At 37.8% G+C, this 8,373-nt stretch overlaps 1 long non-coding RNA gene across 1 annotated transcript; it reads right to left on the reverse strand.

The window, feature by feature from the left end:
- Positions 1 to 209: 209 nt before the first annotated feature.
- LOC142069478 (uncharacterized) lies at positions 210 to 6,739 on the reverse strand. Its single transcript, XR_012665326.1, has 3 exons — positions 6,667 to 6,739; positions 2,921 to 3,114; positions 210 to 1,338 (listed from the first exon to the last, which is right to left on the reverse strand). It is a non-coding gene; the product is annotated as an uncharacterized LOC142069478 (long non-coding RNA).
- Between the last annotated feature and the right edge of the window lie 1,634 nt (positions 6,740 to 8,373).

Raw genomic sequence — 8,373 nt, forward strand, 5'->3', positions numbered from 1 at the left:
AAATAAAATAGCATAATGCCTCCCACTTTTGCTGGGAAGAGGAAAACCCATACTGTGGCTGATATGGGACTCCATAAAGAATTAAAAGGTTAATGTAATTAATGCCAATCAATGTGGGTTTATGGAAAATAGGCCCTGTCAAAGTAACTTGATATATTTATTTATGAAATTACAAGTTTGGTTCATAAAGATAATAGTGTTGACTTCTGTAAGGCATTTGACTTGGTAGCATATAATTTTGATTAAAAAAAACCCTAGAAAGATATAAAATTAGAATGACGTACTGTAAATGGATTAAAAACAGTCTAACTGATAGGTCTTGAAATGTAACTGTAAATAGAGAATCATGGTCAAGTGGGTCTGTTTCCAGTGGGCTCCTGCAGGGCTCTGTTCTTGTCCCCCTATGCTATTTAACATTTTTATCAATGATCTGGAAAAAAAATATAATCATCGCTGATAAAGTTTGCAGATGACCCAAAAATTGGAGGAGTGGTAAATAATGAAGAGGACAGGCCACTGATTCAGAATGATCTGCATCTCTTGATCAACTGGCCTTAAGCAAACTGTGTTTTAATTCAGCTAAATATAAAGGTATACACCTGGGAACGAAGAATGTCGGCCATACTTACAGGACGCGGGACTCTATTGTGGGACATAGTCACTCTGAGAAAGATTTGGGGATCATGGTGGATAATCAGCTGACCATGAGCTTCCAGTGTGACACTGTGGCCAAAAGAGCTGGTATGCGATCCTGGGGTGCATAAACAGGGGAATCTCGAGCAGGAGTGGAGAGGTTATTTTACCTCTGAATTTGGCACTGGTGCAACTGCTGCTGAAATACAATGTCCAGTTCTGGGGTCCATAATTCAATAAGGATGTTGATAAATTTGAGAGGGTCCAGAGAAGAGCCATAAGAATGATTAAAGGATTAGAAAACCTGCCATATAGCGATAGACTCAAAGAGCTCAATCTATTTAGTCTAACAAAGTGAAGGTTAAAGGGTAACTTGATTACGGTCTGTAAGTATCTACATGGAAACAAATATTTAACAATGGGCTAGTCAATCTAGCAGAGAAAGGTATAATATGATGCAATGACTAGAAGCTGAAGCTAGATAAATTGAGACTGGAAATAAGGCATACATTTTTAAAGGTAATTAACCATTGGAACAACTTACCATGGGCAGTGATGGATTCTCCATTTTTTTAAGTCAAGATTGGGTGTTTTTCAAAAAGATTTGCTCTAGGAATGATTTGGGGGAGGTTCTGTTGTCTGTGTTACACAGGAAGTCAAGCTAGATGATCACAATGGTCCCTTCTGGCCTTGGAATCTATTAATCTGTATGGAAAAAACAAAAAAAACCCATCCACAGCATAACAACAGCAGCATGGTGGTCTATTAATTTAGTAATAGGTGGAATAAACCTAAACTGCACATATCAAACAAATGCATCCCAAAGATTGTTTTATTAAAGGAGGAGTTCTAAAAGGAGAGAATATAAATCAGGGTGAAAGGTAAAATACACTATACATTTGGATTTGAAAGGGTCAGTGTCAGCTAAAAATTAGGTCGTCCAGTGGACTGCTGTGATAATCTTTTACCTCTGGATATTTGAGTTTAAATCTTGTTAGGTGTCAACTGAAAACGGGTTGGGCAAGACCCTATTTGCAGAGGTGCTGGAACAATTTTTATAGTGGGGGTGCTGATGATGGAAACCATGTATTTGGTGTTTATTACTACTTTAAGCCAGGCGGTGAGGCAGCACCCCTAGTTCCAGCACCAGTGCCTATTTGTCCATGCCTCATAAACAGTTGGCAGCCTCTGCCTAGCAGGGTCCCAGGATTGGAATAATAGCAGTTTTGTAAGTCAGAACTAATGAGCATTGGCAGCACTGTGTAGAGAATCTGACAATGCACCTCGCTTGACTCATACCTGGCTCTAGCTAGCACTATTACAGGATAGCTCCATCATTGGAGATTACTATTGATAGGAATTAAATTCAAGCGCTCCCTGAACCTATGGAAAATCAAAGCTGCCCTAAACACAACACTGAAAGAGGCAACTTGTCCATGCAAGCAGATCCCATGTTTCAAGATAACCAAAAAGTTTCAGCAGTAATCTGAACCCCAAAATATTTAATGCAGGTCCCAAACTGGAGCCTCTACACAGCTGGGCATGATGAGTTTTGCAAACACTGATCCAATGTCAGAGAACCTGAAAGATTTCCCTTCCAAACAGTATGACTAAATTGAACATGGTTTGATCTCTGCTGTTTCAAGAGAGCTAATTTTTCCTTTTACTGTACAAAATGTCAACTTTTTAATTTGTTTTTAATTCTTTGGAAGATAGTTAGTAGCCAGATGGATGTCCTCTGGAGGCTGTTAATTTCCAAGGGTTATTGGGAAGAAGAAGAATGTGTACTGGTGTGGGAGGGCTTTATGGTAATTTTAGTCTCCTGAATTTTTGAATGTATGTGACATATCTGTCTGCACCTACAGTTCTGGGTGGGGGCTTCTACAAAGTTGAATGAATAAATATGAAAAATGCTGAGGACAAGCACATCCATACTAACGTCCGAAGGGTTAATATCACAGGGACTTTTTATTTGTTATAAGCAAAGCCACTGTATATTTGCTGTTTTCAAAAACTCACTAGCCAATGGGTTATGAGTCTTTTCTTATTTGAAGGTTAAGAATTCAGTATGCTGCTCACTTCTCTTCAAAGGCGGATAGTGTCTCAGGCTCCTATATTGAAATGTACTTTACAGGTAAGTTTCCTGTGTTCTCTAGGTTATTTTAATCACAAGGAATGACAGTCCGTTCACAGAAGATTTTCCATATTTATTTATGTATTGAGATTGATAGACATCTCACAAGGTTTGGTTTGTGTCAGAGAAGCCATCACAAGTTTGGATGCTTACCCAGACTTTATCCAAATCTCTTGGTTCTGCAAAATGTGGCTAGAAATCTCTGGAGATCAGGCTTCCTTGTGAGATTCCTGGTTCTTTCTTCTGATTTTCGGGCTGGATATACTACAAAAACAGCCTTTCTCACCTTCTCCTGGGCATTGTTGAGTCTAGTCCTAACTGCCACTTACAAGTAAAGAGAAGAACAACTGAAAAATAGCAGTAATACAGAAGTTAGTAAGTTTTCCTTTTCTTTTTCTTTTTCCTTTACACCTAAAAAAACGTTCTGGTTCAAGTTTTGGGCAAAATTTCAGAGGATAGGTCTGTGGATCCCATGTTTTTCATCTCGTCGGGTTTGCCAGTCATTAATGGGGAGCTCCTCTGTGGTGTTCAAAGCATTACTTTAGGAATGCGAGACTATGGCATGGTACTGTACATTACCTATCCTATGTTGTTGTCATTGAGTTAATGAGGAACTTATATGGCTCCAAAATGAATAATGAGGAAGGACAGTCTTGTGGCTAAGGCTCTGGACTGGGACTCAGGAGGTCTGGATTGTTACCTGTTCTACCATGGACTTCAGGTATAACTGAGTACGTTGTTTAATCTATAGTACCCCAAAGCATTACAAATATTACTAATAATGACTAAATGGTGGTACATGATGGCAGGATTTGCAACGTAGTTAGAGTCCCTTAGAAAAATTAAAGCCTGATATCAGTTGGCAGGATATTTTTTACTGGCCTGCATAATAGCACAGCAAAATGGAATTTTTTGGGTTCTCATGATTGTCTTTGTTACTAAGGGAATTTAAGAGCAGCTGCTGAATTATTGTTAATCTGTTTTAATAGTTACATTTTTCTGGAAGCAACATAAGAAAACAAGATCTGAGAAACTGGAAAACTAAACTGGGCATATTAATTATTTTTCTTTTTTCAACTGAAATACCTTGAATGCCTCAGAAAATTAGCGCTGAAACATCTGAAGTATTAAAATTAAGAACTTTAATTGAAAATACATTCAATGAGAAGTAAAGTTCTTTCTGCTATTGGCTCAGTTCTCCAAGCCTTTCATACTTGGAACTCCTAGTGAAAGTCAATTGGAATTCTTGGTGCTGAGGGCTTTCAAACCTGAGACATATAGTCTTCTATATTGCATGCTACAACTGATGCATTATTATTAAAATTACTTAGTGCTCAGAGGCTCTGCCCCAACTTACTGAGGTACAAAAACATGGGAAGAGTCAGTTCTTGCCCTAAAGAACTTTCAATTTAAGGAGACAAAAATACAGAGAGCAAAAGAAATACAACATGTGCAAAGTAGTCAGGACGATAATGAGCACATGGCTTATTAGTTCCATTTTATTATCTGTTTAAAAAAATTGTAATCCTTGCAATTTGTCTATAGATTTCTATATGTAACCTGAATCTTTTCTATTTTTGCTTATAATTAGCTGTAGCATTTTCTTTTTTATCAAATTAAAATAATTTTTAATGTCTGGCTTTTAAAAAAATGTTTTTACCTTTAGCCTTTATAATTTTTTTTTGATCCTGTGATAATGTTTATCTAAGACTATAGCAGATCAGAAGCTTACCATAAAACGTGTTCATGGGCCAGATTTTCATGAGAGCATAGCTCCCATTCAGGCTACAACACAAAAATGAAGTATAGTAATGGAAAAGTTAGTTCCTCTTTCTTTAAACCTCAGTAAAGGTTTGGTCCAAGTTTGGGGCTAAAGTGGAGCTCCTCCAGGCTCTTACATACCCCTTACATATCACCTATGCCTGGTGGTAGCAGAAGCACGGACACAGGCCCCCTCCGTAGGATACTTGTGCCCAACAGGGAGTTTCATTGCAGCAGGGAAATCTCTGCCAGGCATTTGTGGCCTGAGCCTGCTTTATCTGGGAACATGAATCTGAGATAGGGGTAATTTTATAAAGCAAAGAATGGGCATATTTTCCTCCTAACGAAGTGCAGTTATCTGATTTAATGGATAGTATTGAATAACTTGGGTAAAACATTGGGCCAAATACATCACAATATCATTGCCTGCTATTCTTCTCCTTCCCCTGTAGATTGTGAAATCTTCAGAGCAGGAACCAATCTTCCTGATTGTTGGGAAAGTGTCCAGTGCGTAGCAGGGCCATCATAAATCATGATCATCATCATCTTTGGTGGTGAAGCTCCATTGACTTCAAATTGGAATACCCAATCAGACTAGCTGTCTATTTAGTCCCCAGTATCTTTTCTCTGACAAGCCAGTACCAGAGGCTTCAGAGGAAGGTACAAGAAACCTCACAGAGAGAAATATAAAATAACCTGCCTGTGGTAAAATTTCTTTCTAATCTGTCCGTTAGCAGTTCTCTTTTGTCCTGGAGCATGAGGGTTTATATCCCATCCAAAACCCCCAGTCTGATGTAACTGTGGCTATTTTCTCTCCATATAAATGCCTAATCCCCCCCATTTTTAAAAAGAACTTAATAAATTCTTGTCCTAAATGCCAACTTGTGGTAATGAGTTGCACAGTTTAATTCTGTGAAGTATTTCTTTTTATTACTTTTAAATTCCTTAAAGTTGTTGCCTTTTTCATCTGTTAGGAGAGGGGACACGTAGCTCTTGATTTACCTTCCCTTCATTATTTTGTATACATCCTACTGTGACCCGAAGAAAGAGCTCTGTGTAGCTTGAAAGCTTGGCTTCCCTATCATGCTACCTTGGTGCAGCTGCATCGAAGCAGCTGAGCCACTGTGGCACATCTGGTGAAGACACACCCTGCCGACAGGTGAGCGCTCTCCCTTCGGCATAATTACCCCACCTCAACGAGAGGCGGAAGCTATGTTTTTTTGACTGGCCGGGTTATAATACTGGGAAACTCTTCCCATATATCTAGGTTTAGTTTCTGCTATTTAGGAAATTGGAGTTTAACAGCAAAATTAAAGGACTTAGGAATGGAGTCTACCGGTTAGGGTCAGGTATTCTTGGCTTTATTTCCAGCTCTGTTTTTAACTTGTTTTGTAGTTTAGCATCACTCTTCCTCAATTTCCACATTTATAGAATGGGAATAATAGCATGTTGTGAGGCTTAACGTTTGAAATATTCAGCTGAAAAGTACTGTAGAAGTCAATAGTTTTATTTGTTGCTGCTGTTATTGTTATACATTTTCCATGACTACCTGAAGGGAACCACTGGGTAACTTGGAGTAGTTAATTCCCCCCAATATGTAGTTCCAGACAAAGAAGGACAAATTTAGATTTGTACAAGGTCACAGGAAAAAATTAGCTCTCCTGTTCTTTTATACTTTGCAATTAATAAACTCACAATATTTCTTTTGCATCTCTGTGTATAAAATAGGCCTGATCTGGTCTGTTAATTTTAAACAAAAGGAAACTAATTTTCTTTATTTATGACTCTTCATTTTATCTGTTCTATATATGAAGGAATAGGAAAAAATGAAACTGTTAACTAGATCCATTTTGTCTAGCCTCACTTATAAAATTACTCTTACGATTTGCAATATATATCTTATGATGGAAATGTTATCAAAGTCTTTAAATCTTGAAAAGCCTGTGTTAAGAAGAAAAAGAAATATTATAGAATAGCACAAAATGGAAATGTTAGATGCATGTTAAATAATTTTTGTAGCAAAGTGCCATAAAGACTTAACGGCTTGATTCCTTGAGGATGGGCTGAGGTTCAATATGTTGAAGAAATCCTACCTTCAATGTGATTTTAAAAAAATGTAAAATCTGAAAGAAACATACCTGAAGTAGCAAAAGGAAACACCTAAGGGACTCAACAAAGATTGACCTGAAGACGAGATAGCTCTACAGTTCCTTATACATTTGTGATCAGTGAACTGGGACAAGACTGAGAAAAACAAGTCCAAGCCCTGTACACATGGTATGTTTAGCTTCAGTGATTACTGGAATTCTGAACTACTGTCTTCACATTAATCTTTAACTTCAGGAAACACATTTTACACTTAAAAATAAAATGCCTGTACTCTTTTATTTGATTTGTCCCAGAACAGTAAAATATTGGTACTATGTGTACAAGATTTACAATTGAGCCTTCAGAATATTTCAGAGCTAGACTGATTTTTTTAAAATAAGTTGTATACTTTACTGTCATTATAAAAGGCTGTTGGTTGAGAACAGATTTGAGAATGGTTAGAAGGCTTGCTGCTAACTAAGGAACTGCTCCATCTCCATCTACTGCAGTCACTGGGGAGTTTTGTCATTGAAGTCAATGGCAAAAGGATTGGGCTTCTCAGTGAGTCACAGTTGTACACAAGTTCAGGGTTACATTTTCAAAGAATACCTTTTTGGACAGATTTTCAGGATGGGCACCTCCCTCTTTGTGGGTGCAGTTTGCATCTTCAAAATATACACTTGTATTTTGGCACTGACAAATGGAACAACTGTTGAAAATAAAGTTATTTATGGGAGCTCATCTTTCTTATTTCTTTTCTCAAGCTACTGATCAGGCTGGGGTGATTATCTTTCTGGGCAAACCAGTTAGGTCCAGAACATAGCATGGGTGTCTGCTGCTATAGATAATGTTTAAGAGTCAGGGTGCTTGACAAAGTGGTGGATTCTCTATCTCTTGATGTCTTCGGATGGAGTCTGACTGCCTTTCTGGAAGGTATGCTTTAGTCAGACACAAGTATTTGGACTCAATGCATGGGTAACTGGGTGAAATTCTATGGCCTGTGATATATAGGTGTCCACCCTAGATGATGTAATGGTCCCTTCTGACTTCAAAATCTGTATAAATTCAAAGAAATAATAACAGTAACTTATGGGTGGGGCAGGGGGAGAATTTTCACCAACTTTCAGAGCAGACAATATCTGCTGGACAATCTAGAACACCTAGAAAGCTACTTCTGCATATGGCTGAGCTCCAGCATATACCTTCCTCCCCACCTCTTTATCTCCAACTGCAAGCTTCTCTGCTCAAAGCTTCCTTGTAATCAGTGCTGGGATTGTTGTTAATTGCCACAGCATTATTTGTTATGTCCCTTGCTCTTTTATTTTTCTGTACCATTAGTATTGTTCTGATAGTAGGTATGATTTGAATGTAAACTATTAATATTACCAGGATTAATTCACCTACAGTACATTGAATCTGCCTCAGTGCTCCTGGCAACATGGTGTTTCTTGTTGCCAGTGTTACCTTCTTTTAGTTGTGAATTTGTATTTCTTTTCTGTATACATCAATAGAAAAGGATGTGATAAAAAATAAAGGACTGGACAAAAGGAAGAAAGAACATTGTCATCTAGGGTACTGGACAAATACAAAGAAACCAATGAGAAGGACTGCATTTAGGAGAAAGCTGTCTGAATGACTTGTTTAACACCATTTAAAAATCATTTTACTCTAGTTTAGAATAACTGTTCAAAAATAAAAATAAAAAAACCCAATGAAGATAATGGCCCTAGCTGAGTTGGTAGACAGGTGTATTTTTG

This window comes from Caretta caretta, chromosome 1 (assembly GCF_965140235.1).
Source record: "Caretta caretta isolate rCarCar2 chromosome 1, rCarCar1.hap1, whole genome shotgun sequence".
NCBI classification, from domain to species: domain Eukaryota; kingdom Metazoa; phylum Chordata; order Testudines; family Cheloniidae; genus Caretta; species Caretta caretta.